This window comes from Bos taurus, chromosome 19 (genome assembly GCF_002263795.3).
Source record: "Bos taurus isolate L1 Dominette 01449 registration number 42190680 breed Hereford chromosome 19, ARS-UCD2.0, whole genome shotgun sequence".
Taxonomy (NCBI): Eukaryota; Metazoa; Chordata; class Mammalia; order Artiodactyla; family Bovidae; genus Bos; species Bos taurus.
The window spans coordinates 40,722,313-40,746,962 of record NC_037346.1 but is presented as its reverse complement, the minus strand read 5'-3'; the positions used below and the strand labels follow the sequence as shown (position 1 = coordinate 40,746,962).

Sequence of the window (24,650 nt, the reverse complement as noted above, 5' to 3'; positions counted from 1 at the left end):
CCATCACAAACTGAAAGTCCCACCTGCCTAGTAATCTGGGCTCATAAATGATGGGCATGGGACTGAGTTCTCTTTTACAATTTTAAATTTTTACAATTTTACTGAGAAGAATACAAAGTCTTTCTAAGCAATGACACATTTACAAGAAATTCAAAAATATGCACAGAGATGCAAGGAAAACTTTTTTTTTATTACATAACACATTTGAGCATGTGTCGATTAAAATATATTTTAAATGTGAAACGAAAATCAGACGTGTCCCTAAAGCACCTCCCAGAATCCTAAACATTTCATAGAAAATACTCAAGAAACCACTGGCCTAGTAAAAGCAGCATGGAATTGGGATTCAGATAAACTTGATACTGATCCTGACTCAACCATTGGTCCTCTCTAAACATTACTTTGCTCAATGGTACTTACCTCCTTAGATTACTGGGAGGATTAAATGAGACGGTATACATGCAGAGTACCCAGCACAGAACCTGGTGATTAGTAGGTGCTCACTAAATGCTAAAGACTTTTCTTTTCCCCACTTCATACTGAACTTCTCACCATGCTTCACGTCATTCTACGTTACTTTCACCTCCCTCCTTCTCTATGTCTTTGAGCACCTGCTTGGTCTTCAATGTCCAGATCAGACATTCCCACGTTCACAAAGTCTTTCCCACCCTCCAGAAGGCTCACTGTTCTGTCTTCTGTGCCCCTCCCAACCGTAGCACTTGTTCACACCTCTAATCTCTCTGCAACCAAAAGAGCTGTGTGCACATCTGTCCCTCTGCTGGGGAAAGAGTCCCCAAAGGCAGCATCCTGCTCTTGTTCCTAAGATTCCCGCCCCCTCAGCACCAACTGTGGCAGCTGGCACACAGTAGGCACTCAGTAAATGCTGGAATCTAATTGAATGGCAACTAACTAACCTGAATTAGGGACAGCCTGTAACAACCGCCAGGCTGAGATACAAAAACCAAGCCATGACCCAGATGGACAGATTCTAACTTGTACGCAATGCAAATATCTTGTTCCTTTCCTGTAGAAGTTTCTGAGCTTCTGTCATCAGGACCTCCACCCCAAGTCCTGCCACTTTGCCAAACTCAAGTAAACATGTTCAACGCTGGGAGACAGAACTTTGGTTTGGCTCAGCCCTTTCCCCACCCCATGAGACAGAGTCAGGAGGACCAGACAGAGCTCACCTGGATTTACGGGAACCCACTGGGTGGGGATAGGATTTTTCATCCTCCAGAATGACACATTTAGCTCTGGGGCTGGGTGAGGCAGGATGCTTTCTCTGTTATTCTCCTCTGCCTTCTTGGGCAGTAGATGACAGAAGAAAACATTTGGGGCCCTGACCTCTCCCCTCTTCCTCTCTCTGTCTTCATCTCTGACCCAGGTAGGGTCAGGCCAGGAATCAAGCGAAACAGAGATATAACACAGTCTGTATGAAGGACCCTGTTCTGGGACCTCACATAGACTGCCCATATTGGGTGTCACTGGTGTCACAAACAATGAATATAAAGTCCCTGTCCTCCAGGAGCCCCCGGGCTAATGGGAGACAGGATAGGGAGACACAGCATAGTCTCAGCTTTCAAGTCGCTCTCCAGGTAACGTGGTCACCGCCACACTCAGGAAACATCCAGGCCAGAGTGGGGGACTGTGCAGGTGTACACAAGCATCATCCAGAGTTAAGTAGATACAGCCCCAGTCACGGCACCTACTATGTGCCAAGCATTCGATATATGTATCAGTGTTTTCAAACTGTGGTGCTGGAGAAGACTCTTGAAAGTCCTTTGGACAACAAGGAGATGAAACCAGAAAATCAATCCTGAATATTCACTGGAAGGACTGATGCTGAAGCTGAAGCTCTAATACTTCGGCCACCTGATGCAAAGAGCCAATTCATTGGAAAAGACCCTGATGCTGGGAAAGATTGAAGGCAGGAAGAGAAGGGGGTGACAGAGGATGAGATGGCTGGGTGGTATCATTGACTCAATCAATGGACACAAGTTTGAGCAAGCTGCTATCAACTCAAACTACTATCTCGAGGAGACAGCAAAGAACAAGAAAGCCTGGAGTGCTGCAGTCCATGCGATCTCAAAGAGTCAGACACGACTTAGCAACTAAACAGCAATAACAACATCGTATACATGGTCATCATCCAAGTGGTGCGGTCTCAAAACTGTGTTATCATCAGGGGTGGCAACTGAAAAATGACAATTTTGAAATAACTAGGTTTGTTTACTTGAATTCCTGAACCTGAACAAAAGGGCTTCACAGATCACAGCGATGCTTCTTCAGTCCCCTTGCTCCCACCCTCTTTCTCCTCACACATTGCAGCTGCTCCCAAACCTCCCTCCGCTCTTAGTCTTGCTCCTGCCATTTCTTTCTCTCTCTGTCTTCCCAACTCTACACCACATTTGTCTAAGGATTATTCTGACAAATCAGACGCCTCATTGGAGGCTGAGAGAGGCACAGAAATCAAGAAGATCAAGCCAGAATTTCCCTCCAGTGGGCACGGGGAAGGGAATGCCCAGGAAAGAATGTGTGCTTGGGTGCTAAGTCGCTTCAGTCGTGTCTGACTCTTTGTGATCACATAGACCATAGGCTCCTCTGTCCATGGGATTTTCCAGGCAAGAATACTGGAATGGGTCGCCATGCCCTTCTCCAGGGGATCTTCCCAACCCAGGGATCGAACCTGTGTCTCCCGCAGCTCCCGTATTGCAAGTAGATTCTTTACCGCTGAGCCAACAGGGAAGCCCTGGGAAAAAACACTTACACACTAATAATTTCCGTCCTGCCATCTGGATATTGATTGACAGAATGGTCCTTACTCTACAGATGAAAAAACTGAGTTTACAAGTAACACACACCCAACAGCAGGCCCTGGATCCATGGGGGAATAGGGACTTGAAACCACGCCTTCCAGCGTCTGGGCCAAGGGAGACGTGGTCGCTGAAAAGACAAGTATCAATCCGCGGGGTGCCCAGAGGAGCCGGGTGACTCATGGCTTCGTGGAAGGAATCTCTAGGGTGAGGCAAACTTTTCTTCAGTACCTCAGGATACGTATGTGTTTGTGTCTGTGCGTCTGAGGAGCCAGTGAGGTGACCACAGGGAGTTCCCCTCAGCCGTGGTCCACAGCCCACAGCTCCCAGCGTGGGAGGACATATCACAAGGAGCTGGTCACCCCGGAGGTTCAGGGAGAACTGGGAGGACATTATGAGGAAGATAGAGAGGCATAGAGTGGGCCGAGGGGCTCTTGGGGGCCAGGCAGAGAGCATAATTCACCCACAGGCGTCTTGTTACAGAAGGTGAAGTTTCCATTTTTGACAACATCAGGCTGGTGTGGCACAGGCAAGAAAACTGAGACCCAAAGAAGTTTCACCACCAGGCTGACACCCAGACCTGACTCCCACAACGCCCTGCAGCCCAGCTGCTGGGGAGGGGCAGACGCATGTATACCCCACTCCCATGTCCCACAAGTGAAAGTTGCTCAGTTGTGTTCGAATCTTTGAGACCGCATGGGTCATATAGTCCACGGAATTCTTCAGGCCAGAATACTGGAATCGGTAGCCTTTCCCTTCTTCAGGGGATCTTCCCAACCCAGGGATTGAACCCAGGTCTCCTGCATTGCAGATGGATTCTTTACCAGCTGAGCCACCAGCTCCCCACAACCCCCAACCCACCCAGAAACGGGGCCTCAGAAAGCCTTTGGCATCTTCCTCTTCTCCTTCTGGGGCCACCAAATGACTCTAGACACGGACTCCTTGGGGTGGACCCAGGGAGCTTGTCCTGCCAACTGTTTCCCAAGCTCCGTGAATGAAGGAATGCGGGTGATGACCCCACTCTCCTGAGGGCATGAACGCTGGGCAAGGGGACATCAGGGACCTCTTCCTGCTTCACCACAAGCCAACACCCAGGGCAGACTTCCTCCACTGCCCGGGAGGAGGTGGGATATATCACTCAGTATAGAACCCCTAGGGGGTGGGGCAGGAGGACGGATGGGCCTGAACAGTTGGAGAGCTCACCCCTTTCCTCCATGCCCACTGCCTTCAGCTGGATTACCTTTGACTTCATCTTATTCGTCTACACTGATGGCAAGTTTCCATTTGAAGAAAGGGTCTGACATCCCACCTTCTTTTTTTTTTTCTTTTTTTTAAAGATTTATTTGTTGTTGTTGTTTAGACACCAAGTTGTGTCCAACTCTTTGTGACCCCATGGACTGTAGCATGCCAGGTTTCCCTGTCCTTCACTATCTCCCAGAGTTTGCCAAGCTCGTGTTCATTGAATAAGTGATGCCATCCAGCCATCTCAACCTCTGTCACTCCCTTCTGCCCTCAATCTTTCCCAGCATCAGGGTCTTTTCAAGTGAGTCGGCTCTTTGCACCAGGTGGCCAAAGTATTGGAGCTTCAGCTTCAGCATCAGTCCTTCCAATGAGTATTCAGGGTTGATTTCCTTTGAGAGTGACTAGTTTGATCTCCTTGTTGTCCAAAGGACTCTCAAGAGTCTTTGCCAGCACCACAGTTCAAAAGCATCATTTCTTCAGTGCTCTGCCTTCTTTACTGTCCAGCTCTCACATCTGTACATAATTACCGCATTGATTTATTTATAAATACATTTATTTATTTATATTTTATTTCTGGCTGTGCTGAGTCTTCATCATAACACTCGAGCTTTCTCTAGTTTCAGTGTGTGGAGGCTGTTCTTCGATGTGGTGGCTCCTCTTGTTGGGGAGCATGGGCTTTAGGCACGTGGGCTTCAGTAGTTGTGGAAAAGGGGCTTAGTTGCTCCACAGCATGTGGGATCTTCCTGGACCAGGAATCGAACGAGTGCTCCCTGCATTGACAGGCAGATTTGTAACCACTAGACCACCAGGGAAACCTCTAGCTGCTTTCTGAGGAATACTTGTGGACAGGGTTTGTTTGCAAGACTTTCCTCTTGTGTGTTTAAATCAGAATTTCCCTCTCCATTCGGAAAGTTCCTAGGTGAGGGGTGGGCATGGGCCAAGGGAGTTTATTCACGTCTCTGCTCAGGTTCAGCTGCTCTTGACCTCAGTAGTATAGGAATCATGGCTTCTCCTTGAGGCCACCTCTCCTGGACACCTCTCTCCACTTAGTATCTGAACTTTCTCCAGCCTCCTCTCTCATTTACCTACCTTGGTTTGACCCTGCCCGATTCAGATGCTACTACCAAGAGTTTTCCCCTCAGTCCTTCTAGAAGGGATTTTGTGGGGGATATTTCTGAGGTCCTCAAAGAAACAGGCCTCCCCTGTGCTCTCTGACCTTCCTACAGCCCCTTGAGCTTCCCTGGATTCCAAAAGGATGTTGCTTCTCCTGCACACTGGAGCCTAAGAAGGATCCATCTCCTGGTTCTTTTTTTTTTTTTTTAATTGCAGGACAACTGCTTTACAATATTGTGTTGGTTTCTGTCATACATTAACATGAATCAGCCACAAGTATATGGATCAGCCACACATATATACATATGTCCCTCCCTCTTGAAGCTCCCTCCCATCTCCCACCCCATTCACCCCTCTAGGTTGTCACAGAGCTGCCACTGGACATGCCTATTGGCGATTAACTGCCTACGTCTTCTCTTGTCACCTCTGCACAGCTGTTAAAGTCCACTGCCTTTTTTTAAATCCTCTAGCTCCACTGTGGCACGCCTGGAAGCAAGACTTCAGTCCTTATTTTCTTTGAAAAAAGAATTCAGCAAAGAGACCGAGATCATGAAATGAGGGGACAGCATTTCTCAATAGCAAAGTACATGTGGATGAGCGTATGGACAAACTCGGAGTGAGTTGCTCACAATGGGGGCTTAAGTTGCTCATATAGGAGCAGTTTTCTGTCTCTGGCCAGTCATCTCAACTGTGCCCATATTTGTTCTGACTCAGTGTCCTTCTTGGTATATGCATGCATCTCTTGACCAAAGTGAATTCCAGCATGAAGGTTTCTGGGAGGTTGGTATGATATATTATGGGCTGGCGACTCCTCCCTCCTTTGATCCCTCTGGTAGACTGAGGACCTCTTCTGCAAATGTCAGGCTGAACTTTCACCTAATCAGGGCCCAGGGCTCCTGCTGGTACTTGTGTCAGCAGACCAGTTGCAGCTGCTCAGCCCTGGGCCTGTTTATCTCCCACATGACCATGATACTTCATCCAAACACCAAGAGTCTGGGGGAAGCTGGTGTCCTATTCCCCCAAGAACCCCACCCTGTGTTCTGAGGGTTTTGGGTGGACCCCCAAAGGTCGTGAGATCCCAGCAAGGATTGGAGGCTGCTCAGCTCACAGCTCACTTTGGAAAATCTTTCCCTGAAAGGAAGGCAGGGGGGTGGACTTCATGATCCTGGGCCCTCCATCCTGAGGATCAGTGGTGGGGCTGCTCCAAGAGCCGATCAGCAGTCTCTTTTCCCTCCAAACTTCTTCCCTTTCTGGTGCAGGTCTGTTGACTGATATGTGAAACGACCCCCGAGGCCAGGCAAGAGACAGAGGAGGGAGCCTGAGGCAAAGGAGACAGAGGGAAATCCAGGCTGAGATCAGAGACCTGAGCTCCATATGTCCCCAGCATCTCCATGAATCCAGACCCCAACACCAGCCACAGCAGGAAGTGGTCCCTGGGGCTTTATGAACAGAATGAGTGGAGAAACACCTTGAAGCCCGTGAACAACCCCCACAGCCCAGGGTCCAAACCCTGCTAGAACCACAGACAGTCCTTGGCACTAGGAGGATAGATGGGGAGCAAGAAGTTGCAGCCCCACAAACCCGCCCCACCACTCACCACCCCATACATTGGGAGGGTCCCTCAGAGCCTTTGTGGGGCAGTGGGGAGTTAACTGTCAAGAGGCCTCTGGGAAGGAAGCTCCTCAAGGCCTTGCCCCAGTTTAAGACAAAGAAACAGCTCTGCTTTCAGGGAGCCCCCACTCCAAGGGGGAGACCCAGGCCCTACTTGGGGTATGGGTGGGGGGGGTCAGGCTTGCTCTTTAAGACACCTCAGGGCTCCTCCATGACTCCATCCCCCAGGGCAGGGTGAGGCCAAGGGTGGAGACTCCTGAGTAAGAAGGTTACCAAGGACTGCCCTTCTAAGGAAAGTGACTCAGAGGCAGGAAGAGGGGAGTGAGAAGCCCTCACCTGGCCTCATGGGCTCAGCTGCCAGACACCTGGGAGACCCCAGTGCCTTCGCACACCCTCAGGTGCCACTACTTCCAAAAAAAGCACCTTTGAAGACAGGCACCCATGGGGCACAGCGGAGATTCCCAGGGCCAAGAGTCCTGCAAATGCTGGTGGGGTCAGGGAGGAGGAATTAATGAATTCCTTGCCCAGAGCCCTGACTTTTTTCTGCCCGGAGCTCAAACGAGCTCAAACGAGCTCAAACAGCATTTGCAGGAAAGCACCCGCTGCAGGTGCCCACTCTCCCTCTGGGCATGTGCCTTAAACACGTGCCAGCTGACTCTCCCAGAGCACCTGGCACTTCACGCTGGCTGGTCTGCTGCCAGCCTGTCCTCCCAGACAGATCGTGAACTGCCTGAAGACAGAGCCTAGCCTGGTTCTAGCTCCCCAGGGCGCTTTATACAGAGCAGACTCATGGTGGGTGTTTAAAAGTGTTGACTGGACAAATGACCTACCTGGTACAGTATTTAAGGTTGATCACGTGCCCACACTTCCACCACCACCACACTGAATCTTGTACCCTCTTGGACCTGCCACAACCTCAGAACTAGTCTTTCAGCTTTCTTTCTTGACCACTGCTCCCATCCTTCAGCCATACCATAGCCAAAGGATCTTTCAAAACTGTGTCATCATGTGTCTTTAAACACTTGCTTCCCACTGCTCTTGGAATAAGTCTGAAATATCTAACCCAGTCCGCAAGGGCTGGCCCCTGGCTACCTCTCCAGCCTCATCATTTTAAGCCCCATTTTTTACGTACCATTGCTCCCACCTCAGAACCTTTGCACTATAGTTCCTTCCATTTGCCAGCTCTTTCTCTCTGCTTCACCTTCTTTCCCTGCCTATTTTCTATTGTCTTTGGATCTCAGATTAATTGTCTCCTTCTTGGAGAAGCCCTCCCTGATCTCCCAGAGGCAGTTTCTGCATTACATATTCTCAAGGAAACCACAGCTTTTCCTTCATAGTATCTTTCACCATTTGTCATTATACATCTGCAAGGTTCTTTGATCAACATCTATTCCCCTCCTGCCCCAAAGTCCATCAGCAGGATGTACACCACTCTCCAGCCCCAACTGAAGGACACACCTGACCTAGAAATGCTCTGCACCCCTCGAGACTGAGATTTGGGAAGTACTTCGCCCAAGCAGAGACATTACTTTGCCAACAAAGGTCGGTCTAGTCAAGGCTATGGTTTTTCCAGTGGTCATGTATGGATGTGAGAGTTGGACTGTTAAGAAGCTGAGCGCCAAAGAATTGATGCTTTTGAACTGTGGTGTTGGAGAAGACTCTTGAGAGTCCCTTGGACTGCAAGGAGATCCAACCAGTCCATCCTAAAGGAGATCAGTCCTGGGTGTTCTTTGGAAGGAATGATGCTAAAGCTGAAACTCCAGTACTTTGGCCACCTCATGGAAAGAGTTGACTCATTGGAAAAGACTCTGATGCTGGGAGGGATTGGGGGCAGGAGGAGAAGGGGACGACAGAGGATGAGATGGCTGGATGGCATCACCGACTCGATGGACGTGAGTTTGAATGAACTCCGGGAGTTGGTGATGGACAGGGAGGCCTGGCGTGCTGCAATTCATGGGGTCGCACAGAGTTGGACACGACTGAGCGACTGAACTGAACTAAACTGTCCCAAGAGGTCAGCCAGCCCCACCCCATGCCAAAGGTGTGGAGAAGAGGAACTGGAGGCGGGGAGGCATGCATATTCACCGAAAGAGAAAGCTGAGGAATATTTAGAGAGGGAGATAAGGCGCTCAAAAAGCAGGAAATGAGCTTCGGGGAGCTGTTGGCTTGAGGCAGGGCAGTTTAGAAAGAAGGTTGCAGATCAAAGCCACAGGAAGTGGGCTGGTTTTTTCAGTAACGGAAGAATCAGATCAAAGCCACACTTTCCTGTCTGGGTGGGGTAGGCAATTCATTCACTTATTCATATGTATTCGTTCATTATCGTAGGTCATTCAACAAATATTGATGGAGCACCTTTTTCTGTGCCAGGCCCTGGGGCTACAGTGATGAATCACAGTGGATTGGACCCCTATCCTCCTGAATTTACAAGCATCCTGTTTAGTGTCCAGACCGGGTTTTAAGTGGCAAACTTGCAGTCCATTTAGTGAGTCACAGTCAGCATTAAAAAAAATACAGAATGGAATAGAATGGGATAGGATAGGATGGGATGGAAAATATCACTGTACCCCACATAGTAAGGAAAAGCACTGTTTCAATTATATACGTATTTATGTGAGTTGGGTAAAATGTTTTTCTCACCATGGGTCATGATCAAAAAGGTTTGTGAAATGCCAGTCTAAAATAAGCATTATTAAAATAATCCCATAAGCCCATAACTAGTCTGTGATAGGGAGCAGGCAGGACGGAGTGCAATGGAAAATAGAATGGTACCACCCGATCTGGTTTAGGCTGGAGAGGGGTGGTCAGGGAAGATTTCCCGGGGAAGAAGATGCTACAGGGAGGAGAAGGAGAAGGAAGGGGTAGAGGAGGGGGAGAGAGAGAAACTGACAAACAGGCTTATCTTGAGAAGCCCAGTGTAGGGCAGAGGTGAGACAGGCAGAGAGAACCACCTGGGCCATCTGGGAGGAAGGAGCGTGGGAAATCTAAGGGAAAGAAAGAAGGGAGCAGAGGGGAGGGTGGTGTGACATAAGGGTGGAGAAGTAGGAAGGTGCCTTGTGGGGTTTGTTGAAGAGTTTGGCCTCTGAAAGGCAATGCGAAGTCGCTGATGGGTTTATTAATTTCTGTATTCAACAGCAGCTTGCCAGGTCATGCCTTGACCTGGCTGTCCTGGTGCTGCAGACACAAAGGCACCTGCAAGCCACTTCCAGGCCAGCTGGGAGTCAAGACAGGCAGGAAGTGGTCAAGGCAGACTCTCATCCCAAATTCAAATTGACATCTTGGGCTGGGTTCCCCCATGGCAGATTCTATGACAAGAATGTGCATGTCAGGGTACTTCAACGGTTGAGATGCCAAGCTTCCACGGCATGGGGAGTGGCTTTGATCCCTGGTCGGGGAACTGAGATCCCGCATGCCTCTGGGCACAGCCAAAATAAAAGAATGTGCACGTCATGCACCCTAGTGTTCATTGCAACGCTATTTACAATAGTCAAGACATGGAAGCAACCTAAATGTTCATCGACAGAGAAATGTATAAAGCAGATGTGCTGTGCTGTGCTTAGTCACTCAGTCATGTCCGACTCTTAGCAGCCTCATGGACTGTAGCCTGCCAGGCTCCTCTGTCCATGGGGATTCTCCAGGCAAGAATACCGGAGTGGGTTGCCATGCCCTCCTCTGGGGAATCTTCCCAACCCAGGGATCAAACCCAGGACTCCCCCATTGCAGGCAGATTCTTTACAGTCTGAGCCACCAGAGAGACCCAAAGAAGACGTAGTACATATAGATACACGTACTTTATATGTACATGTATATATATGTACTTTATATACACGTATATACATATATAGTACATATATATAATGAAATATTGCTCAGCCATTAAAAAAATAACAAAATAATGCCATTTGCAGCAACAAATGCTGCAAATGGACAAATGGACGGATCTAGAGGGTATCATACCTAGTGAAGTAAGTCAGAGAAAGACAAATTTCATATGATATCACTCATATCTGGAATCTAAGTTTTAAAAAATGATACAAATGGACTTATTTATAAAACAGGAACCAACACAGATTTCGAAAACAGACTTCTGGTTACCAAAGGGGAAACATGAGGGGGAGGGAAAAATTAGCAGTTTGGGATTAACATACACACACTATTATATATAAAATAACCAACAGGGACCTACTGTATAGCACAGGGAATTCTACTCAATATTCTATAATAACCTATATTGGAAAAGAATCTGAAGAAGAATGAATTATGTGTATGTATAACTGAATCACTTTGCTGTACACCTTAACTAACACAACATTGTAAATCAACTATACTGCAATTTAAAAAAAAAGGGGGGGGGGCATGCCAATCACTTTCTTGAGGGGTGACCCCAGGAAGGACTCATAGGAAAATGGAAAAGTGACACAGAGAAGGGGAGGAGCCAATAGAGGGGGGTTAACAAGCCCCTCCCACCAGTGCCCTTCGGGAGACCACAAGGACCATACCTTCCTAAGGGAGAAGAGCTATGGTTTTAATCATCCAGGTCTCATCTGTCACTGCTGAGGATGCTCCTGGGGACACTCCTGGCCTGTCCCTCATACAGGCCAGGCCCGCTTCTGCTGCAGAGAAAGCCATCTGGAAGAGCTACAGGGTTGCAGTGCCAAGGGGATATGGACAGGGCACTGACTGTTTCTGCCAAAATCAACCTGTACCACTTCCAGAGCATTCTGTGGTCCCTTAACTCATCTGCATTTGACTTAGAGTGATGACCTCAAAATCTCCCCAGTTTTAACTTTTCCTCTGGCCTCCAAACCTTTATATCAACCAACCGTCACCCAGATGTCTCCCTTTGGATGTCCTACAAGCCCCTCAAATCATCCGATCCTAAACTTAATTCATATGACTCTCCATCCCCACCTGGAAACCTGCACCTCCAGTTTCCCTACTAAGATGAATGGAATCCCAGTCACCCAAGCCAGAAACCAACTCCCCCACCACCAACTGCCCACAACCAGCCCCTCAATCCTATCACTTCTTGGTCCTCTCCATCCCTCCCAGCCTGAGGATGCCTCACCCCTTTCACCCAGATCCCCACATTGGCGCCCTGGCTACCTTTCACAACCCATTGGGTCATCCTTAATGCAGCCCAGGCCAACTTTCCAAAACACAGATCTGGCTGGGTCTGTCCCAGATGGAAATCCTTGCTGCCTCCCCCACTGCCCTGAGGATGAAGTCAAACACCTCTGTGAGGTATAAAGGCTTTCACATCCCTCCTAGTCAGTCTCAAGTCCCACACCACCATGACTGCTACCCCAACTCATATGCTCCAACTATTCTAAATTATTCCTAATTCCCTTGACACATATCCATTCCTTTGCACTCACTAAACCAACTCTCTAAACTCAACATCCTTTGCTTTGTCCATCTGGGCTAATAATCCTTTCAGTCTCAGCTCAACTCTGCCTCCTCCAGAAAGCCCACCCTGGTTTCCCCCACAATCCCACTGCAACTTACACATCCTCCTTCAGAGCAAGAACACCATGAAACAGTGAAATCATCATTGTTAACCGCAGACCTGCTTCCCCCGTGAGCTCCTTGAGGGCAGGGAAATAAAATTTCATCTTTGTTTTCTCCAACTCTTAGCACGCAGACTGCTCTCAGAAAATCCCCCGTAACTATTGGTCTGCTGCTGCTGCTAAGTCGCTTCAGTCGTGTCTGACTCTGTGCGACCCCATAGACAGCAGCCCACCAGGCCCCGCCGTCCCTGGGATTCTCCAGGCTGGAACACTGGAGTGGGTTGCCATTTCCTCCTCCAATGCATGAAAGTGAAAAGTGAAAGTGAAGTCGCTCAGTTGTGTCTGACTCTTAGCAACCCCATGGACTGCAGCCTACCAGGCTCCTCCGTCCACGGGATTTTCCAGGCAAGAGTACTGGAGTGGGGTGCCATTGCCTTCTCCCAAATATTGGTCAGCCAATTAAATGACCAAGCTCAGGTGACATTGCTGAACAGAAACTGGACTCTCTCCCGCCCTTGTGTCAATCCAGATGACACAGACCTGTTAAGATGAAACAGCATAAAGTGGCCCTTCATCTCCCTACACAGGGCTGAACCTTGTCAGCAGGACCCAGACTTGGCACAGCAGTGGGGACAGGGTGCACTGAGCCAGCCACACTCTCTCAGTACCAGAGGCAGGATCAGACCAACAGACAGGCTTTGAACCTAGGCAGAGCAAGGAGTTTCTGTCCCACCAGACACTACAAACAGTCTTGGCTTCAGGGCCTCTGAGCTCTACCCACGTGGGCCAAATGGCCACTGAGCATTGGAGGATAGCTCTGCCTTCTGGTGGGTGACTCAGGACAAGTTACCTCCCCTCCCTGGGCCTCAATTTGCCCATCTGTAAAGTGGCAGCTTGAAACAGGTCCGCACATGCCATGTACCAAGCCCCTTCAGTCGTGGCTGACTCTTTGCAACCCCATGGACTGTAGCCCACCAGGCTCCTCTGTCCCCGGTATTCTCCAGGCAGGAATACTGGAGGGAGTTGCCATGCCCTTCTCCAGAGGATCTTCCTGACCCAGGGATCAAATCCATGTCTCCTGCGGCTCCTGCACTGCAGGTGGGTTCTTTACCGCTGAGCCACTGTGGGAGGCCTGAGGCAGGTCCATCCCAACTCAAAAACACTGTGATTTAGGAAATTCCCTGGTGGTCCAGTGGTCAGGATGTTGCACTTTAACTGCCGAGGGTACAAGTTCAATTCTTGGTCAGAGAACTAAGACCTCACACGCTGTCCAGCCAAAAAAAAAAATTCAAAAAATATATATATACTATAATTTGGACTATCATCCCCTCAAGAAACAAGTCTGAGGGCCAAGAAAGGGACCAGTGACATGATGTGGAAAGCACACAGAGTTCAGGGAGGGCTGCCCTCTGCCCAGCCTCTGCCCTTAGTCCCTGTGGCCCTAGGCGAGTCTCTTTGCCTTCCCCAGTTTCCTTATCTGTAAAAGAGAGGAAAGGCAGACACTCCCCGAGGTTGCTGAGAGGAGAAATGTCGTGAAGGATATAAAGTGTCTGCCACACCGCTAGACCCCTAGCTGATGCCATAATAGATGTGGTTCCCTTCCTCTGGTTCTAGAAGGTGCCTGTGGGTGTCGGGTGTCTCCCAGTTCAGCCTGCAGAGCCCAAGACCCGCTCACCTCCTTCCCTCCCTGCCTCGCCCCCAGTCCCATCTGTGGCTTCCCTCACCGCCAAGCTCAGCTCCTTGCCCACAGCTGGCAGAGGCCCTGAGTGGCCAGGTGAGCATGGTCAGCCACAGACATGACCACCCAAGAGCCCAGACCAGAGTGGCAGGGCCTGGATCCACACTGAGGTCCTGGGCCTCCAAGCCCAGTATGCCTGTCACAGAACAGCAGACCCCTGCATGACACAGGCTCACTGGCTCATTGCCCACCCATTATCTAGCCAACTTCCCTCTGTCCCCAGGTGACCCCAGCACATTCCTGTGGTTTGGGGTTTGCTGGCGGTGGCAACCAAAGTCTTGGCCCCCTCCCATCAGCAAATGGGGAGGGGTCTCCAGGGGCCAAATTCTTTTCCAAATGAGATTCTCGTGGTTTCCTCAGCTGAGGCGTCTGTGGAGCAGAGAACAAACAATGTGGAATTAAATTTCTCTGGAAAATAGGCCCCGCAAGTGAAGATCTAAGCGTCTCCTTGGGCACGGGGCCGAATTCGCCTGGTGCCAGTCTGGACTCCCACTGCCTTCCAGGCCCCAGGGTTGAGCAACCCCAGCTCCGAAGGCCATGTGCCCCTGCCCCCACCAGCAGCCGCCCCACCCTGTGTGACTTCAGAACTGTCACCAGAGAAGGGCTCTGGCTTCTGCTGGGTTCAGCTGGGGACCCCTGACCAGAGACAACTGGAAACCCCGAAACAGGAGCATCCTCCCCAGATAGGGCCACACCAGCTGTGTCTGCTGCCGGCACCACCATGGGGCGGAATTTTGGGATCAGGTTGCAAAGACAAGGGGAGGTGGTGAGACTGGCTGTCTCCCTGGGTCCCCAGGCCCCAACAGCATATTCTAGAGTGACAGTCCCCAAGAGTCACAAAGGAGAAATAAACAAAGAGGCAGAACGACCAGCTGACTTGCCCCAACCACCAGCCCATTACCATCTTGGATCCTGGCAGCAAGACCCTTGTACATGTGGTCTATCCACGCAATGGGATGTTATTCGGCCATAGAAAGGCGTGAAGTGCTGACTCCTGCAACCGCATGGATGAACCTTGAAATCATTATGCTAATTGAAAGAAACCAGTCACAAAAGACCATGTAGTGTATGATTCCATTTATAACAAATATCCAAAATAGGTAAATCCATAGAGACAGAGGACAGTTTAGTGGTTGCCAGATCCTGGGGGAGGGAGGAATAGGGAGTAGCTGCTTAATCGGTCTGGAAGTTTCCTTTTGGGGTAATGAGAGTGTTCTGGAAATAGAGGGTGTGACTGCACAACATTGTGAATATATCAAATGTCATTCATGGTGTACTTTATATGTATTTTAACACACTAAAAGGAGACAAGAAAGGCCCTTGCCCTGGGTCCCCAGCTATAGAGCAGGCCTGCTCTGGCCACCCCGGGGGAAGGAGGAGTCAGAAGGTCCCAGTGATGTTCCCACCAGAACCACGGCCTCCCTTCTAGACCACACTTGGCACACCGAGGGCAATCACATTTTCTTCCTAAACTGCTCTGAGATTTCTCCAGGTTCCCTTTCCCAAAGGCAAACCACACCCTGGGCCCCAGGGACAGGCAAGGGACAGCTGTTTGCAAGGGAGTTAATGGAATTTAGCTCATCCAGCCAAGGCTCCCCACCCCTCCTGGTGCTGGATGGAGCCAGGAATGACAAGAGAAGAGGGCTCAGACCACAGACCAGGGGCTGGAACCCAGGGGCCAGCCCTCTAAGGACAGCTACCTGCTGGCACAGAATTCCAAGTCATCAGAGAATTACAAGTTTGACCCTGGCCTTCAAGGTCATTATGAAGGTATATATGTCAAGACAGATGGGTAGACAGTATTTGATTAACAGTCTGTAAGCTTGACTTTTGGCTTTGGAATATTTAGATTGTGGTAATTCATCGTCTGTATTTGTCTTCTGTTGCTGTTTAACAATTGACCACAGACTGAGTGGCAAAAACACCCATTTATTAACTCACAGCTCAGCGGCCAGAAGTCTGTGTGGATTCGACTGGGTTCTCTGCCTCCACAAAGCCAAAATCATCATGAGCTCTTATCGGGAGGTTCTGGGGAAGAATCCACTCCCAGACTTGTTCCGATTGTCGGCAGAATCCAGTCCCATGGTTGTAGGACTAAGGTTCCCATTTCCCTGCTGGCTGTCAGCCAAGAGATGCTCTTGAGTGAAATCCTTCATGTGCTTTGAATCTTCCTAACTTCTTATCTGCTACCAGAAAGGAAAAAGACTCTCTTTATAAACGACTCATCTAATTTGGTCAGACCCATCTAATTAATCTCTGTATTTTAACTGACTTGGGAATTTATATCTGCACAATTCCTTCATGGGACACCTAGATTGGTATTTGACTGAGTAACCATGGGATATTAAAAAGCAGAGACATTACTTGGCCAGCAAAGGTCTGTCTAGTCAAAGCTATGGTTTTTCCAGTAGTCATGGATGGATGTGAGAATTGGTCTATAAAGAAAGCTGAGTGCCAAAGAATTGATTCTTTTGAACTGTGGTGTTGGAGAAGACTCTGGAGAGTCCCTTGGACTGCAAGGAGATCAAACAAGTCAATCCTAAAGGAAATCAGTCCTGAATATTCATTGGAAGGACTGATGCTAAAGCTGAAACTACAATACTTTGGCCACCTGACGGGAAGAACTGACTCATTGGAAAAGACCCTGATGCTGGGAAAGAGTGAAGGCAGGAGGAGAAGGGGAAGACAGAGGATGAGGTGGTTGGATGTCATCACCGACTCGATAGACATGAGTTTGGGCAAACTCCAGGAGTTGGTGATGAATAGAGAGGCCTGGCATGTGGCAGTCCATGGGGTCACAAAGAGTCGGACATGACTGAGTGACTGAACTGAACAGAACCGAACCAGGGGATGGGGTCTTGGGATAGGGGCATGTTCAGAATTCTGCCTACCACTGCCTCCGTTTGAAATCTTCCCCCAGGCCTTGAAAATGTTAGAGGTGCCGATTCCAGCCACACATGTCCAGCTCTTTCTACCTCAGGATTTAACTCACCAGAACTTTGCTTAACCTAGAGCAAGCATGGCCCACATCTGTGGTCTGAATATGATCCTTTCTCCTTCAAGGGCCTGATGAAATGCTACCTCCCCCATGAAATCTTCAACTAGAGCCTCAGGCAGAATTAATGTCCCCCCAGAGAGCCCTTTAGGGCTTCCCTGATTGCTCAGCGCATAATCCACATGCAACGCAGGAGATACAGGTTCAATCCTGGAGTCAGGAAGATCTCCTGAAGAGGAAGTGGCAACCCCCTCCCATAGACAGAGGACTCTGGTGGGCTACAGTCAAAGGAACACAAAGAGTCGGACGCAACTGAGCGACTAAGTATGTTTGCAGAGAGCACTTTGCTAGTACCTGTCTTCTGTGGCACATCTCAGTCTGCCTAGGGCTCTCAGCTGAGAGCTCTAGTCCTCTGGTCACCCATAAGACCAGGAGCCACCTGGGCAGGGCCCATCAGACATTGCCACTGTGCCAGGCCCAGCAGGGACCCAGAGAGATGAATCAAATGCCAACCCTCACAACACAGCAGGGCCCACAAACCTGGTGTGTCCATCACTGTCCATACCTCCCACATACCCTGCAGTGTGCACACACTCACAGGTGAGGAAACGGGCACAGGGACATCCGTGAATTTTCCCAGAATCTCATGGCCCATCCATGGGAGAAACTGGGGGTCCACCTCCAGAGACTAAACTTGTAACTCCCACGGTAAAAAAATCTTAAAGAATTCAAGGGACCTCCCTGGTGGTCTAGTGGTTAAGATTCCATGCTGCCAATGCAAGGGGTACAGGTTTGATTCCTAATCAGGGAACGAAGTTCCCACATGCCAGATGACACAGTCAAAAGATTTTTTTCTTTTTTTAAGTTAAAAAAAAATCTTAATAAATTTGGGAATTCTTTAAGTGGTTATGACTCTGCATTTTCACTGCCCCGGGCCCATGTGTGCAATGGGCGTAGGTTCTGCTCCTTGTAGTTCTGCAGGGACTCAAGCCTCTTCCAGCCCACTGTAGGGAGGGCCTTGCCATCCTCCCCTGGGTCCTCCACACCTGGCCACGGGACAGGGAAGAAAGTGAGCTCAGACCAGGACGTGGCGTGGTTTACATTTCTTCAGCTACATTCCACTGACCAGAGCTCAGCCCGTGGCTCTGACTGCCTGCAGGGGAGATTGGGAACTGTAGTGTCACTATGTACCCAGGAAGGAAAGGAATTGAATTTGAAGGACACAGGGGTGTTGCCCTGAATGCCACGCCCTTTGGCCGCACATGGCTCCAAAGCTGCAGTATGTCAAAGGCTGCCTGGTGCTGTCAGTGACAGCAGAGCTAAGCTCAAGAAGTAAAGACAGAGTGGGCACGCAGTAGGAACCGGCGGGTTAGGAGAGCACAGAGCGTCCTCTTAGTCACCGCCCCCCCCCGCCCCCCCCCGCCCCCCCCCCCCCCCGCTAGGCTCAGCAGGAGGCCTTGCTCATCTGATGAGCTCACCTTGGGCCTAGGGCTATGTAGGATCACCAGCAGCAGCCCCCTCCTCCCCGAGCTGGCCAGGGCCCCCTTCTCCAGGCCAGGCCCTGGACAGATGGTCCAGAACCTTGGTCATTGCTACCCTGGCCAGGAGTGGGACATAGGCACTGATGTCCCCAGGAGTAACCCTGCTCTGCCCCCCTCCCCAGGAAGATGGGCAGGCCTGAGGTTGGCGAGCCCCCGGACTGTCTGGGTTTGGATACTGATGGCACTAGTGGTAAACAATCCACCTGCAGTGTAGGAGACACAGGAGATGCGGGTTCAAACCCTGGTTCGGGAAGATCCCATGGAGGAGAGCATGGCAACCCACTCCCGTATTCTTGCCTGGAGAATCCCATGGACAGAGGAGCCTGGCAGGCTATAGTCCATGGGGTTGCCAAGAGTTGGACACAACTGAGGGACTAAGCATGCACGCCTGCTTTAACCCTAAGGTGTAAGAATCACCAAATTGTGTCCCAAAGTCAAGGACAAAATATTTGGTCTAGAGAAGACGCATGACTTAGCTCTGGTCAGACTGATGCAGACTCTGTCGCAAGAGAGGAAAGGGTAGGAAAGGAAAAGGGTGTTATGATCAGAAGCTTGTTCACACCTACTCTGGGGCCCACCCAGTGTGCTTCCCAGAGAGCAATGTAGAGCAGATGCCAAGGTCCCAGCCCCAGGCCCCAGGAAGACAGGTATTCCTGAGACCGCAGGACCCGGCGCAATGGGGCTGGGGCTGCAGAAACCACTCTGCCTCTGTGGGCATTGGAAGGAGGCCCAGGAAAGCAAGGACCTAAGTGTCTTACTAGCCACTCTGACTCTCTTATTACCCCCTCCCAGCCCAAGCCTCAGCTGATCTGACCACCTACCCCACAGGGTAACAGACTGATCCACGGGTATGTGGGAAGAAAATCTTAGAATTCAACATACATGCTTCCACATGTATTTCTATCTAAAAAGAAATAAAAGAATTCAGCTCAGCTAATATTTAACATAAAAATTGGCCCAGGCACCCCCACTCAGTCTATTTTGGCTGATCATGTCCCCCACATTAGTCAATGTCTGGTAGGAGACATGTCCATCAGGCAGAGAACTTGAGGACGGCACCCTCACTAGATTGCTCAACTTCTGACCTATTGTGACATGTTGCCATTCACATAAGCTCAGTTCAGTGGAATGCACAGATTGTAACGTCTGATTCAAACTAAACTGGGACTTCTCTGGCGGTCCAGTGGAAGGGCTTCTCACTTCCACTGCAGGGGGCACAGGTTCAGTCCTTGGTTAGGGAACTAGATCCCCGAAGCTGCAACTAGAATACTGCATGCAGCAGGCAACAAAGACTGAAGATCCCACGTGCGGCAACTGAGACCTGGTGTAGCCAAATAAAAATTTCAAAACAGAATTTTTTTTAAAAAAAGGACAAGTGGCCTAAAAAGATTTCTGCGAAGAAACAGCAAGAAACCAGGAGCACTTCCCGCTGATCCCAGGACATGATTTCATTTGACATTTCAGGAAGGAGGGACAAGGGTTGTGCGTTGAGTTCTCCAGTGATGATTTCCAAAAGTGAAATCTCTTTTCATGAGGACAAAGGTGAAGTTTAAACAGTTGTTAAGGAAGTAATTTTTTTTTGGAAGGACTATAGTATGAGAGAACATTTAGAAATAAAGTTGGAAAGTGTTCCCATTGTTCCTTGATTTTATTGCCGAAAACCTCATGTGTTCCCAAGATCTTTCACATCCACCCATCAAAGAAAACAAAAAAGGAATTTTTAACTTGCTTTAAAATGAGTTTGAGTGGGTTTAAAATCCATTTGTGAAAGTATTAAAATGCAACATATTCCAATTTCTTTGCACGAAGAACTGATTGACATGAGAGAGAGGATGGAAATTTGAAAGTCAATTTTGAACAAAACCTTTGCATAATTGGTGGATGGCATTGAAAACTGAAAAATGAATGTCACGGTTTAATGAGCACAGCCCACAATGCACCTCGTCCATCTGGATCTAGGTATCTTCATGAAGCCTTCTTTTCAGCTGTGACAGCCTTTAAAACTGAATATTGAAATAAACTGAATTTAGTACCAGACATTCAAGTCACTGTCCTGCAGAGTGTGAAACTAGGATTTTCAAAAATAAAGAAGGATATTCAATGGCATCGCTCTCATTATGGAGAGCAAAAAGGGATTTTAGGCCATTATGAAATGAAATGCCATAAAAATTATTTTAAAGCTGTTTGTATTTATTACCTCTTTCATTTCTAGTTATGTGGCTTTATAATGTGCATATAATAATATGCATAATGTCTAGCTTATTCATATATGTATAGTGTACATATTTCATAATATATATTTTATAATGTATATGCTAATGTATTTTATGCATATACTTTATGTTTATAATTTATTTAGTTCTATGAAAATAATTCATAAACAGATATAAGGGAGGCCTGCTCAACATTTTTTACTGATGACATACGAATAATAAAGTTTGAGTTCAGGGTGATGGCAGCGCCCAAGGGGCCCATCTGGCTCTGACATCACAGCTAATTGGCCACAGAGACTGAGTGTAAATTCGAGCATCCAGAGTGCCAGGTACGGCCTTTTTCTTGCTCTGCTCTTTCTGGCCCTTCACACAGAGCCTGGTTTAGCTAATTTAGTTACCAAAATCTCACTATTGTCTTTGTTGAGAAGCCCTTCCTGCTATTTCAGTCTTGCCTGCTGCAAATAAAGCTTGGAAAGTTCCGGAGGCTAGGTCACTTTTCTGTCCCCATTGTAGCAAAGAACAGCCCTCTTAAATCTTTGGCACCTGTCTTGACCCCAGAGAAAAGACAGTCCCAGAGAAAAGTAAGGCCTGCTCCTCAGCTACCCTCTCAAGGGGTTCAGCATCTCCCTGAAGCAAGGAGATCTTTCTCGGGCACAAAGATGTTCACGGCTTTTCCTCCCTGTTCCTGTTCTGCTTTAAAGCATTTCCTGTATCTCCATCGTCTGCAACAGAAAAGTCAGATTGCTTAGGGCGACTGCCATGCCCTTGACCCCCTGGACCAACCCACCTGCATCACTCAGCAGCAAGAAACAGAAACCACACTAGCTAAATTAAGCAGAAAGGAATGTCATGCAGGTAATGCCATGCTGATAAACTCATCAGAAGGGCTAAAGGAACAGGCTGCACCTGCAGGAATGACTCCAAAGACAAACTTGGGACCCACCCTAAGAAGCAAGCACCTCCTCTGACACCATCAAAAAGGTAAGGAATCCGGAACCACCCAAGAAGGTCTGTTGGTTTCAAGAACCATCACCTAACTGATTGAGGGGTCAGGAGGCCATTTGAACAACAACTTCTCTGCACCCACAAAGCTGGACACTGGATGCTAGAAGGCAACTGCCCCCTAAATCAGTGCCTCCATAACCATGCTGAGTGACGAGTCATGTTTCCAAGTCTGTTTGATTGACAGACCTGTTTCCTAAATAAAACTCTAGCAGCAACAGAGTCTGAGGAACACAGTGGTCAGTGTCCAGCCTCTCCAGCTAAGCAAGGCTCACTAGGAGAAAAGTGGGCAAAAGTGATGCTGTATACACATCGTCTCTCCAGATTTTTCTCCCAGCGTTCTTCACACCCTCACCCTGAGTTCTAGCTACAGAGAACACCCCAAAAGTCTAGGAGTATCCCAGGCTTTCTCACCTCTCCTACCTCGCCCAGGTTACTCACCATCCCCCTCCACTTTGAATGTCCTTTTGAGTCTGAGATGTTTTCTCTGGCACCAGGAGTCAGGAGTTACTATAGCCTGCAACTGTCAGAAATATAATCAAGTCACATATGTAACTCTAAACTTTCTAGCAGGCACACATAGAGATTGAATAATGGCCACCCTCAAAATATCAAGTCTTAACTCCTGGAACTTTCCAGTGTTACCTTATTTGGAAAAAGGATCTTTGCCAATGTAATTAAGGATTTCACAGACAGATTACCCTGGATTATCTAGGGGGGTCCCTAAATGCTATCGTAAGGGTCTTTATAAAACAGAGGCAAAAGATAACACAGATACAGACTTCCCTCGTGGTCCAGTGGTTAAGAATCCACCTGCCTAGTCAAGGAAGATCCCACATGTCTCAGAGCAACTAAGCCCATGAGCCACATTTACTGCGCGTGCGCTCTAGGGCCCACGAGTCACAACTACTGAAGCCCACACACCCTAGGGCTGGTGCCAGCACAGACAAAAGAAGCCACCACACTGAGAAACCCTGCACCACAACTAGAGAAGAGCCCTTCCTTGCTCTGCAACCAGAGAAAGCCCATGTGCAGCAATGAAGACCCAGTGCAGCTCCCCCAAAAGATAACACAGCCAGAGAAGAAAGCAAAGACAAGACAAGGCAGAGATTGAAGAACATGACCATAGCCCAGGAATTCCAGGGCAGCCACTAGAAGTTGCAAGAGGCAAGGAACCAGTTCTTCCCAACGACCCAAAATCCAGCCTCTAGTCTCCAGACCTTGAATGACTCCATTTTGATGTTTTAAGCCACTCGGTTTGTGGAAATTTGTTACAACAGTCTTTGGAAACTAATAAGTGAAGTGAAGTGAAAGTTGCTCAGTCATGTCCGACTCTTTGCGACCCCGTGGACTATACAATCCATAGAATTCTCTAGGCCAGAATACTGGAGTGGGTAGCCTTTCCCTTTCCCAGGGGATCTTCTCAACCTAGGGATCGAACTCAGGTCTCCCACATTGCAAGCGGATTCTTTACCAGCTGAGCCAAGGAAGCCCTGGAAGCTAATAAAGTACATCTCAAAAAGTGAAAAGAAACAGGTCAAATTAACTTTGCTGGTTTATTTTATTTACCCCAACATCTACAAAATATTATCATGTTATCAAGAGAAAAAGCACCAATGAGATATTTACATTCTTCAAACTAAGTCTTTGAAATCTAAATTGTATTTCCCATCTACGTATGTGTGTTCAATCATGTCTGACTCTTTGAGACCCCATGGATTGTAGCCCACCAGGGCTCCTCTGTCCATGGAATTTTTTCTAGGCAAGAATACTGGAGTGGGTTGCCATTACCTACTCCAGGGGATCTTCCCAACCCAGGAAAACCACATCTCTTGCATCTCCTGCATTGGCAGGTGAATTCTTTACCACTAGTACCACCTGGGAAGCTCTTCACACTGATGACATGTCTCAGTATAGACCGGGCACGTTCTTCCTCCACACGTGACTAATGGTTACCATAGAGGATGGTGCATTTCCCTCCTTCGTAGGGCTCTAGGCAAGCAGCAGCCTGGAGTTTGGGGCCTTATTTGCCTATGAGTCTCCCTTTCCTTGGACTGCAAGGAGATCCAACCAGTCCATCCTAAAGGAAATCAGTGCTGAATGTTCACTGAAAGGACTGATGCTGAAGCTGAAACTCCAGTACTTTGGCCACCTGATGCGAAGAACTAACTCATTGGAAAAGACCCTGATGCTGGGAAAAATTGAGGGCAGGAGGAGAAGGGGAAGACAGAGGATGAGATGGTTGGATGGAATCACTGATTTGTGGACATGAGTTTGAGCAAGCTCCGGGAGTTGGTGATGGACAGGGAGGCCTGGTGTGCAGCAGTCCATGGGGTCGCAAAGAATCAGACATGACTGAGCAACTGAACAGAACTTCCATGCTTCTACAGAGCATGCATAGACTGTATGCTCCGTCGGGACAGGAATCTTGTCCCATTCATCTTGGTATCCCAGTGCCTAACATCAAAGCAGTCAATAAATGGATTTTGAATGAATGTGTATTTTGAATGGATTCTTGACAAGAAAAAAAAAAACACCCTGTAGGAAACTACATTTTTTGTTTGATTGGTTTTCCATCTTCTTTAGTGAGCAGAGTTCAGGATCCATCAAAATACTTGGAATCCCTTGTCTCGGAAGTGCAGATATAGACCAAGTTCCCCCCAGCAGCCAGGAAAATGCTGTATGTTGAGGTTGGAAAGAAATGTTGTAAATAGGCCTGTGTCTACTAATAATCTTCCAAAACTGAAAGCATCAGGCCCAGGTGGGTTTACTGGTGAATTCTACCAAACATTTAAGGAAGAAATTATACCAATTCTCTACAGTCTCCTTCAGAAGCTAGAAGCAAAGAGTATATGAGCTAATTGGGAGGCCAACA

The 24,650-nt window shown here is 48.5% G+C and overlaps 1 long non-coding RNA gene across 1 annotated transcript; it reads right to left on the bottom strand.

Annotated features, from left to right (window-relative positions):
* Positions 1 to 5,358: 5,358 nt before the first annotated feature.
* LOC132343069 (uncharacterized) lies at positions 5,359 to 14,438 on the bottom strand. The gene is made up of 2 exons (XR_009491747.1): positions 12,285 to 14,438; positions 5,359 to 6,486 (listed from the first exon to the last, which is right to left on the bottom strand). It is a non-coding gene; the product is annotated as an uncharacterized lncRNA (long non-coding RNA).
* Positions 14,439 to 24,650: the final 10,212 nt, after the last annotated feature.